The sequence below is a fragment of the Entelurus aequoreus genome, linkage group LG09 (assembly GCF_033978785.1).
Source record: "Entelurus aequoreus isolate RoL-2023_Sb linkage group LG09, RoL_Eaeq_v1.1, whole genome shotgun sequence".
NCBI classification, from domain to species: Eukaryota; Metazoa; Chordata; class Actinopteri; order Syngnathiformes; family Syngnathidae; genus Entelurus; species Entelurus aequoreus.
In genome coordinates, this window is record NC_084739.1 from 23,887,770 (window position 1) to 23,898,980 (window position 11,211).

An 11,211-nucleotide genomic window follows, 5' to 3' on the forward strand; every position below is an offset into this window, starting at 1 on the left:
GCAGCCGATCGAAGTGGCTGTTGCCGGGGTGGGATGGGTCCTTGAGTATGTTGGCTGCCTTCTTCAGGCAGCGGGAGTTATACAGTTCTTCCAGGGAGGGGAGGGGGCACCCGATGATTTTTTGGGCCGAGTTGACGACCCTCTGGAGAGCTTTCCTCTCTGCTGCTGTGCAGCTGCAGAACCATACGCAGATGCAGTATGTGAGGATGCTCTCCACAGAACACCGGTAGAAGGACACCAGCAGATCCTGTCTCAGGTGGAGATTCCTGAGTACTCTCAAGAAGTAGAGCCTCTGCTGTGCCCTCTTGACGATGGCCGTGGTGTTGGTCCTCCAGGACAGGTCCTCATCCAGGTGAACTCCCAGGAAGCGTAGGGATGAGACTCTTTCCACACAGCCCCCGTCGATGTACAGGGGCTGTATGGTAGTTTTTCTCCTCCTGCTGTCCAAGATCACTTCCTGGGTCTTGAGCTGGTTCAGCTTCAGGTTGTTCACCCTGCTCAACACTGCCAGCGGCTCAACCTCGTCCCGGTATGCAGTCTCGTCGACCCCAGAGATGCAGCCCACCACCGTTGTGTCATCGGCAAACTTTATGATGTGATTGCCGGGGTGGGTGGCTGTGAAGACGTGGGTGTAGAGTGAGTAGAGCAGGGGGCTCAGCACGCAGCCCTGAGGTGAGCCGGTGCTGAGGCTGAGGGCTGTGGAGGTGTGGGTACCCATCCTCACCCTCTGATGGCGGTCAGTCAGGAAGTCTTTAATCCAGAGACAGGTGGGGTTGGATATTCCGAGGTCTGCTAGCTTGGTCACCAGTCTGTCAGGTAAGATGGTATTAAATGCAGAGCTGAAGTCTACAAAGAGCAGCCGTACATAGCGCCCCCCCCCCCCCTCCATGTGGGACATGGCGGAGTGGAGAGCCGTAGCGATGGCGTCCTCCGTAGACCTGTTGGCTCGGTAGGCAAACTGATGGGGGTCCAATGCGGGCGGTAGGGATGAGAGGATGTGGGTCCGGACCAGTTTCTCGAAACACTTCATTGTGATGGAAGTGAGTGCCACTGGCCGGTAGTCGTTCAGACAGCTGACAGTGTTTTTCTTTTTGGGGACTGGGATGATGGTGGAGGTTTTCAGGCAGGATGGGACGGTGGCCTGGGACAGGGACCGGTTGAAGATGTCGGTGATTACACCAGCCAGCTGATCAGCGCAGTCTCTCAGCACCCGTCCGGAGACGCCTTTCGGTCCCGCAGCCTTCCTCTGGTTCACGGCTTTCAGTGTGCGTCTGACCTCGTGTTCCGTCACTGAAAGGGTGAGGCTGCTGTGGTCTGCCAAGTGAGGTGTGACTGCTGATTGAGGTGTGGCTGTTGGGTGAGGTGTTGCTACTGAGTGAAGTGTGTCTGCTTCCGATGGTGTTACCTCAAAGCGCGCGTAGAAGGAGTTCAGCTCCTCTGCCAGCCGGGGGTCTCCCCTGCCGGCCGGGAGGTTGCTGGGCCTGTAGTTGGTCATGTGCTGGACCCCCTGCCATACTCTCCTGGAGTCGTTGCTTTGGAAGCAGTCCTCAATCTTCGTTTTGTAGTCCTCCTTAGCCTTCCTGATACCACGGTTCAGGCTGGCTCTGGCAGTGCTGTAGAGCTCCCCGTCACCAGATCTGAACGCGGTGTCCCTCTCCCTCAGCAGCCTCTGCACCTCTCTCGTCATCCATGGCTTTGTGTTGGAATAGACTCGGACGCGCTTATCCACAGTAACAGAGTCTGTGCAGTGTTTTATGTAGCCCAGTATTCCTGATGTGTATTTCTCCAGGTCCTCGTCTACAAAGACCTCCCACGCAGTGGTGTCAAAGCAGTCTTGTAGCTTTTCAGTGGCACCTTCAGGCCAGGTTTTGATGAACTTTGTTGTGGTGGGAGCACTTATCCGGGTGGGGGTGTATGCTGGGATGAGTAGCAGGGATGTGTGGTCTGACTGGCCCATGTGTGCTAAAGGTTTAGCCCTGTAGCCCAGTTTAATATTTGAGTAAACCTTGTCTAGTGTGTTTTTGCCTCTTGTGGCACATTTTACATGCTGGTGTAGTTTGGGGAGCACTACCTTCAGATTAGCATGGTTAAAGTCTCCTGCGATGATATGAGCAGCCTCCGGATACATGCTTTGTTGCTGGTTGATTGTATCATGCAGCTGACCTAGCGCCGTGCTAGCGTTAGCATCTGGCGCTATGTACACTGCGGTTAGCAACACAGCATTGTATTCCCTCGGCAGGTAAAAGGGTCGACATTTAATAGTCAGATATTCTAGATTAGGGGAACAGTGGCTACTCACAATGCTTGTGTGTGTTCCCCATGTGTCCTTTGTGAATATTAATAGTCCTCCTCCACGCGATTTCCCTGTAGCACCGTAACACAACATAAACACAACAGAACAAATACCCAGAACCTCTTGCAGCACTAACTCTTCGGGGACGCTACAATATACACCCCCCGCTACCCCCAACCCCCCACCTCAACCTCCTCATGCTCTCTCAGGGACAGCATGTCCCAAATTCCAAGCTGCTGTTTTGAGGCATGTTAAAAAAAATTATGCACTTTGTGACTTCAATAATAAATATGGCAGTGCCATGTTGGCATTTTTTACATAACTTGAGTTGATTTATTTTGGAAAACCTTGTTACATTGTTTGATGCATCCAGGAGGGCATCACAACAAAATTAGGCATATGTCACACCGTGGTGAGGGAAGTCCTGTTTTGGGGTTGTCTGGCACACTTCCTGTTTTATTTTGAAAATTCTAATCCTCCTCTCGTTTCAGGCTACTTGCCCTTCCTCCTGTGTCACTGGTCTGCCCATTACTATTAAGAACCGTTACCCTCTTCCCCTCATGTCTTCTGTCTTCGACCAACTCCAACAGGCCAAAATATTCACCAAACTGGATCCACGCAACGCTTACCATCTGGTCCGAATTAGAGAGGGAGACGAGTGGAAGACTGGATTCAACACACCCAGCGGCCACTATGAATACAGGGTCATGCCCTTCGGACTCACCAATGCCCCCGCCGTGTTCCAAGCAATGATCAATGAAGTTCTAAGAGACTTCCTGGACCATTTTGTGTACGTCTACCTTGACGATATATTGATTTATTCTCCTGACAGTGACACTCACCAAGTCCACGTAACTCAGGTTTTAAAGAGACTTTTGGACAATGACTTGTATGTTAAAGCTGAAAAGAGTGTTTTTCATGCCGACACTGTCTCCTTCCTGGGCTTCATTGTAGCTCCTGGAAGAGTGCAGATGGATCCGGCTAAAGTTAGCGCTGTGGCCGATTGGCCTACACCTGACAACCGCAAGAAGGTTCAGCAATTCTTGGGTTTTGCTAACTTTTACAGGCGGTTTGTCAGAAGCTTCAGCGCAATAGCTGCTCCTCTCCATGCTCTCCCCAGGTGCGGTTCCACTGGTCTCCGGAGGCAGAGAGGGCCTTCCAGACACTCAAACTCCGCTTCACCTCAGCGCCCACCCTCACCATTCCGGACCCGCAGCGCCAGTTCGTCGTGGAGGTGGACGCTTCTAATGAAGGAGTGGGAGCGGTCCTGTCTCAACGTTCTCAACAGGACGGCAAGATGCATCCATGTGCCTTTCTGTCGCGGCGGCTGTCCAAAGCTGAAAGAAACTATGATGTCGGCAATCGTGAGTTGCTGGCGGTGAAGCTCGCCTTGGAGGAATGGAGGCATTGGCTCGAGGGGACCGAACACCCATTCATCGTCTGGACAGATCACAAGAACCTGGAATACATAAAGAAGGCTAAGAGACTCAACTCTCGCCAGGCCAGGTGGGCGCTTTTTTTTAATCGCTTTTCCTTCTCGCTCTCCTACAGGCCGGGGTCCCGCAACGTCAAGCCAGACGCCTTGTCACGATTATTCGACCCCGAGCTTGAGGCCAAGCAACCTGAGACTATCCTTCCACTGAACTGTGTGGTAGGAGCGGTAACTTGGCCAATAGAAACAGAGGTAAAGCAAGCTAACGGTGTGGCCCCGCCACCTAGGGGATGTCCTGTTAATCGATTGTTTGTCCCCACTGAGCTGCGTCCCCGAGTGATTCATTGGGCTCACACCTCGCGGCTTTCGTGTCATCCGGGAGTTAAAAGAACCATGTTTGTGATCTCCCGGCGGTTCTGGTGGCCAGCCATGGAGACGGAGGTCCGGGAGTACGTAGAGGCCTGTTCGGTCTGTGCCAGGAACAAGATGTCTTCCAGGTCTCGCATGGGACTTCTCCAGCCGCTCCCCATTCCCTCCAGACCGTGGTCAGACATCTCGATGGACTTCGTTACAGGCCTCCCGGTCTCACAAGGTAACACCACCGTCCTCACTGTGGTCGACAGATTCTCCAAAATGGTCAGATTCATTGCTATGCCTAAATTACCATCCGCCAAAGAGACGGCAGAGACTATGATGACTAATGTATTCCGAGTTCATGGATTTCCCAAAGACATTGTTTCAGACCGGGGACCACAGTTTGTATCACGGTTCTGGGGGGAGTTCTGCCGACTCATTGGAGCCAAGGCCAGCCTGACATCAGGATATCATCCAGAAGCCAACGGCCAGACCGAACGACTTAACCAGCAGCTGGAAACCGGCCTCCGGTGCTTGGTCTGCCAGAACCCCTCCACATGGAGCAAACACCTGGTCTGGGTAGAGTATGCGCACAATTCGCTGCCTACATCAGCCACCGGCCTCTCTCCCTTTCATTGTGCCTTAGGGTACCAGCCCCCTCTCTTTCCAGAGAATGAGTCAGAAGTGTCGGTCCCCTCCGCCCATGCCATGGTCCGACGTTGTCGCCGCATTTGGGCATCCGCAACGTCAAGTATTGACCAGACAACAAGATCGGATGAAGAGAGCGGCAGACCGCAAGAGACGACCTGCGCCTGCGTACGAACCCGGTCAGAGAGTCTGGCTTTCAGCCAAGAACTTACATCTCAAGGTCACATCAAGGAAACTGGCACCACGCTTTGTAGGTCCATTCCCAATTACCAAGCTCGTCGGACCTGCAGCGGTTCGGCTTCGTCTGCCCCGATCCCTCCGCGTCCATCCCACCTTCCACGTCAGTCAGGTCAAACCAGCCAAAGAAAGCACCATGGTCCCAGCCACCACGTCCCCTCCACCACCCGAAGTAATTGAAGGTGGACCAGTATACAAAGTTAAACGCTTGTTGGCAGTGCGCAACCGGGGTCGGGGCAGACAATTCCTGGTGGATTGGGAAGGATACGGACCTGAAGAGAGACAGTGGCTTCCTTCCCGCCACATTGTCGACCCCACTCTCATCAGGGACTTCTACAGAGACCACCCTGAACAGTCTGGGCCGTCCGGAGTCGGCTATAGAGGGGGGGGGGGGGGGGGGGTACTGTCACACCGTGGTGAGGGAAGTCCTGTTTTGGGGTTGTCTGGCACACTTCCTGTTTTATTTTGAAAATTCTAATCCTCCTCTTGTTTCAGGCCACTTGCCCTTCCTCCTGTGTCACTGGTCTGATGTCTCTCCTGATTGCCTGATTGTGCCCACCTGTGCCACCCTCCCTCATGTGTATATAGTCCTCGTCTTCCCCTGTCTTGTTGCCAGAGTATATCGTCTCGTCACGTACCTCCAGCATTCGTCCACAGTCTCGAACCAAGTTGCTAAGTATTGCCTTGCCTTATTTATTGATTTCTTTGTTTCCTCTGAGAAAGAGTGATTTTCGTTTGCTGAAGTTTTTGGTCAAGTTCTTTTTGTGTGTTATTTCATAGTGCCTTGCCTTCCTTTTTTCCTCCTCTTGGAGCGCTTTAGTTTGTAGTTATCTCAGCTCTTTATAGCTTACTTTCTGTTTATAGTTTCTTGTCTCCTCTGCATGAGTAAGTTACCTTTTTGTAGCTAATCATAGGTGGTTGTTTTTTTTGTTATTAGATTCGTGTGTTATTTTGCTGTTGCCTTTTCCTCCTTTTGGAGTGATTTTCCGTTTATGGCCTTATGCCTATATGTCTTTTGTTACTAATGTATCAAAGCTAGATTTTGTAGCCGCTTTGTTTTGTTTAATTTCAAAGAAACCTGTTTAAATAAAGCCTGTGTCAATTGTCCCCCTTCTGCACCTGAGTCCTCATTCTCGCCAAGGCATAACAGCATAATAATGTGTTAATTCCACGACAGTATATATCGGTATCGGTTGATATCGGAATCGGTAATTAAGAGTTGGACAATATCGGATATCGGCAAAAAAGCCATTATCGGACATCTCTAATTCCAACCAGACGCCTGAACCACCTCATCTGGCTCCTCTTGAATTCATTAATTTAAAAAAGTTATTTAATAAGAAGCCAAAAAGTGCAAAAACAACAATGTTCGTGTTGGAGTAGTTGTGAATGATTGCTGGGCCACAACATTAGGTACACCTGCAGACTGCAGCACGGATTTCATATTTCATTCATTCACAACTCCTCCAACACGAACATTATTGTTTTTGCACTTTTTGGCTTCTTATTAAATAACTTTTTTAAATAGATTAAATCTTGCACGTGGAACGTTTAAGTGTGGGCTTTAGTTGATATAACACTCCCGTCAGGGGGTGCATTCTACGGCAGGGGTGCATTCTCTACCACCGGGAGGCGGGATTACTGCGAGCCTCAGCCAGTGCGTCTTCGCAGCAGTTTTATGATTGCTCAGCACAAGAAATACTTACACACATACAGTTGTTGACAAAATACACTGTACATTATTATATACCTCAGCTAACTAAACTATGGAAATGTATAATATAGTTCATATAGCAATACGGTCTCACTGCACAGCAGGCCAGCAGTTAGCCGAGTCCACAATCCATGTTGAGGCACAACTCAGTGACGTGCCTCAACTGGCTGCTGATCACCGCACCGTCTCTTCTCAGTATTTGAGCGGCAAATAAAAATAATCTAAAACTGGTTAAGTTAAATGGAAAATAACTTTATAGTATAATCACTGGATACATATAACAATTTAACTATTTTTTTTCCTTTTTACATTTTTTTTCTTTCCATGATGGCACGTGAGGCCCCGCCTCACCTGCCTACAGTGACTGCACGTCACTGGATTATTCATATCTTCCTGTCAATATGAAGAAGGTGGGCACAAACTATCGTGTTTTCATGTCTTTCTCGCGATCTCCGGGTTTAATTTGAATATCAAAGTTGACCAACTTCTCGGTTTATGGCCACAACCTTCTGTCCAGGTGAAATGCATGATTTATACTTTAGTACAAACGTTCACTAACTCAGAGGCAATATAAAAACAATATCGCTAATACTTGCTTAATTGTAGGGTCACGATATGTAAATGCAGTGTTGTTGGCAGTTTAGGATGATTTTAAAGGCTTTATAGATGACATAATAATTGTTAGCCACTTTGTACTTTCTAAATTTTACAAACTAAAAAAGCATAAAAAGAGGAAAACATACGTGTTTTTGTCTTACATAGGGATTGGGAATGATTGGCCAAGTTCCAAAAAAGAGCAGTTCCCCTTTAAAGCAATGTGTCCTAAAACAGAAAATGTATAGTAAACAAATTAAGAACTGAAACCAACTGCCTAAAGGAAATGGGATTTAAATACAGAAAAGCTCAACGAAAGTCATCATTAAAAGTTGAACAAAAAAAACAAGGTTAAGGAAAAGCAATTGCGGACTATGGATGACTGGATGAAAGTCATATTCAGTGATGAACTTTTGTTTGGCGCCGTCCCAATGAAATTTATGAAGACGACTGCCTGAAGAAAACATGCAAATGTCCACAGTCATTGATGATATGAGGCTGCATGTCAGGTAATGGCACTAAAGATGGCTGTCATTACATCTTCAATGAATACGCAAGTTCACATTGACATTTTTCTTATTCTATCAACGGAAAGGATGTTTGGGGATGATGACATCATGTTTCAAGATGATAATGCTTCTTACCATAGACCAAAAACTTTCCTTGAAGAAATATACGAATTTCAATCCAATTAATAGTCTGTGGTGGAAATGGCCCCGAAGGGAATAAGCGGTAGAAAATGGATGGATGGATGGAAATGGAAGAAAATAATCCATGACAAAGTCCAATATGCAAAGCTGATCTGACAACAGCAATCAGAGAAAGTTGGAGCAAGATTGATGAAGAGTACTTTGTCACTCGTTAACTCCAGAGACTGCAAACTGTTATAAAAGCCAGAAGCGGTGCAAAAAACAAAAACAAAAACAAAAACAAAACGCTCCAACACAAGTAGTAGTGGTGTTTTTTTTTTTTTTTCAAGATTCCATATTTTCTTCAGAATGAAGTGACAAAAAAGCCAGAAAGTTGCCATTTGAAATGACTGTAGTTTTGTGTCATGTCTGTTATCAGCTTTTTTTTTTGTTTTGTTTTTTTACAAAAATAAACAACTGAATGACATTTACTCAAAGACTGGTGATTCAATACTTTTTGCCAGATGTTGTAGTATTTTATGTTCAACTTTTTTTTTGCAAGCCCTTTGGACCATGTTTGGAGGTTGTGTGAAGGCTGAAGACCTTGAATGCCCAATAAGAGATGTTTTCACAGGATTTTAGTGGGAAAAAAGTTGTTCAAAGAAAAAAAAAGTTTTTCTCATAGATCTTGTAAAAAATACATATCAATGAATTATTTTTTTTTTCTCTCCGTGTTTTTCTAAGTGCCAGATCGAGAGAAGGTAAAAAGAGGTGATTTTTACCTTCTTTCGATTTGGTACTTAGAAGAAAATCCAAGAATGATTATAAAACATTTAGGGGCATTTGAGTTTTATTATCATTCTTTTTTTTTTTTTACCATTGCTTGTTTTTTAATGACCTAAATGTGACCTATTGTACATATTAGTCCAACCATATTTAACCTTCAGGGGATAAAGACTGACATTTTTGTTGTTTCTTAATTATTTGTTTTTCTGGCCATAATTCTTGTTGTGTTGGTCCATTATACATGGTTTTGCTCAAGAGTTTTTTTAAATTTATTTTAAATCGTAAAATGTCAATGCCTTGCATACACTGGCAGTTATTCGACAATAGCCCAAAGCCAAACAGGAGTCAACAAAGTCCTTTTTTTTTTTTTTTTTTTTTTTTTTTTTTTACGTTTCTGCTTACAATTAAATCATCAAACATCTTATGCCTTAAACAAAAATACCAAACGTGTAATGCTTTTTTAACCCTTTAAAGGCCATTTAATCAAATGATGTCACATTGTCATTTAGTATGTATTTGCATGACATTTGTTATTTTATTAATTTAAACCTGTGACATTTTCTGATTAAAAAGACCTTCCATCCATCCATCCATCCATCCATTTTCTTCCGCTTATCCGAGGTCGGGTCGCGGGGGCAGCAGCCTAAGCAGGGAAGGCCAGACTTCCCTCTCCCCAGCCACTTTGTCCAGCTCCTCCCGGGGGATCCCGAGGGGTTCCCAGGCCAGCCGGGAGACATTGTCTTCCCAACATGTCCTGGGTCTTCCCCGTGCCCTAAACACCTCTCTAGGAAGGCGTTCGGGTGGCATCCTGACCAGATGCCCGAACCACCTCATCTGGCTCCTCTCTATGTGGAGGAGCAGCGGCTTTACTTTGAGCTCCTCCCGGATGGCAGAACTTCTCACCCTATCTCTAATGGAGATAGGGTGAGGAAACTCATTTTGGCCACTTGTACCCGTGATCTTGTCCTTTCGGTCATAACCCAAAGCTCATGACCATAGGTGAGGATGGGAACGTAGATCGACCGGTAAATTGAGAGCTTTGCCTTCGGGCTCAGCTCCTTCTTCACCACAACGGAACAATACAGCGTCCGCATTACTGAAGACGCCGCACCAATCCGCCTGTCGATCTCACGATCCACTCTTCCCTCACTCGTGAACAAGACTTGAATATCGGATATCGGCAAAAAAGCCATTATCGGACATCTCTACACTAAACCATCGTTTAAGGTTCCCCTCCTTGGATAATTTTTTACACGGGTAAGTGCGCCGTCTATTTCTTGAATCTCCGGCTCTTAGCTTTGTATGGACTCATTGATCGTTTACAAACTGAGTTCGGAGAGGAAGTGACGCCAGAAAGACCGCGCCCCACACAGGAAGTGACGTCAGAAAGAACGCGCCACAGCCAGCTTCATAATAAAGCGGTTTCGTAACTCAGAGCTAACCACTGGAAATATGGAGGCGAGTCATCCAGACATTTCTCCTTCCATTTCTCTTTCTCCTATTTGGGATACTAAACATCTCAGACGGCAAGAGAACTTTCGAATGTCCAGGTCAGCTGTGACTCTACTTACTGAAAAACTTTGTCTATTTGTCGAAGGAGAGTCAACGAATATGCGGGCTCCCGTGGATGTAATAAAAAAAGGTAGTGTGTGCTTTGTATTACCTGGCCGCCGAGGGAAGACTACGGAAAACAGCGAATGCATTTGGACTGGCAAAGCAGACTATATCAGTTATTGTCCGCCATGTATGTCGCAGATGTTTAAATCAGTCATCCATTTCTGAACACATGGATCATTTTCATTCCTCGTATGATGTTCATTTATTATTCCATGGATCCTTTTAACACATGTTTTCATTGTATCCTGATTAAAACATGTAATCTCCAGTGTATAGCTATTATAAGGCATATTTTCAGAGAGTATGCATTATTACAGCTAAAAAGATAAAATTTAAAAAATTGATTCCTATTTAGGTGGCTTTGTGGGTGAAATATAGACGATTGCATTGACTCCATTGTTAGAATTAGGATATTTGGGATTTTGCTAACGTTTATTTACAACTTAGAGGGCATTACAAACATATGTGTTGCTGTCCTACGTAAGGATTGTGATTGATAGGCAAAATAAAAAAATAAAAAAAAGTCCAAATTCCTTTTAATATTTTTATTACATCCTGCGAATGTGCTCATGCTGTGGCAACAGTGATAAAATGCATATTTTGCAAATTTCAGCAAAAGTGGCTGGTTGGTTAACTTTTCAAAACCTGGTTAAAGCTTGTCGATTGTAAACCCAGAGAGGCATGTGTATGTTGTAAAATTATGTTAGGATGAGCTTTATTAACTGGCTTTAGGGGGCCCCGTCATGGCTTTGGCTTAATCCACCACTGCCTCACTCAAACACACTGTAATTGTTCAAACTGTGTGTAATTTTTTTTTTATAATTTGTTGAAAGGACTAGTTGGTACAATCCCTGGGGACTCTGCATGGCAGGGGCGTCCTCCTCCCTGAGCCAGGCTTGCACCTGAC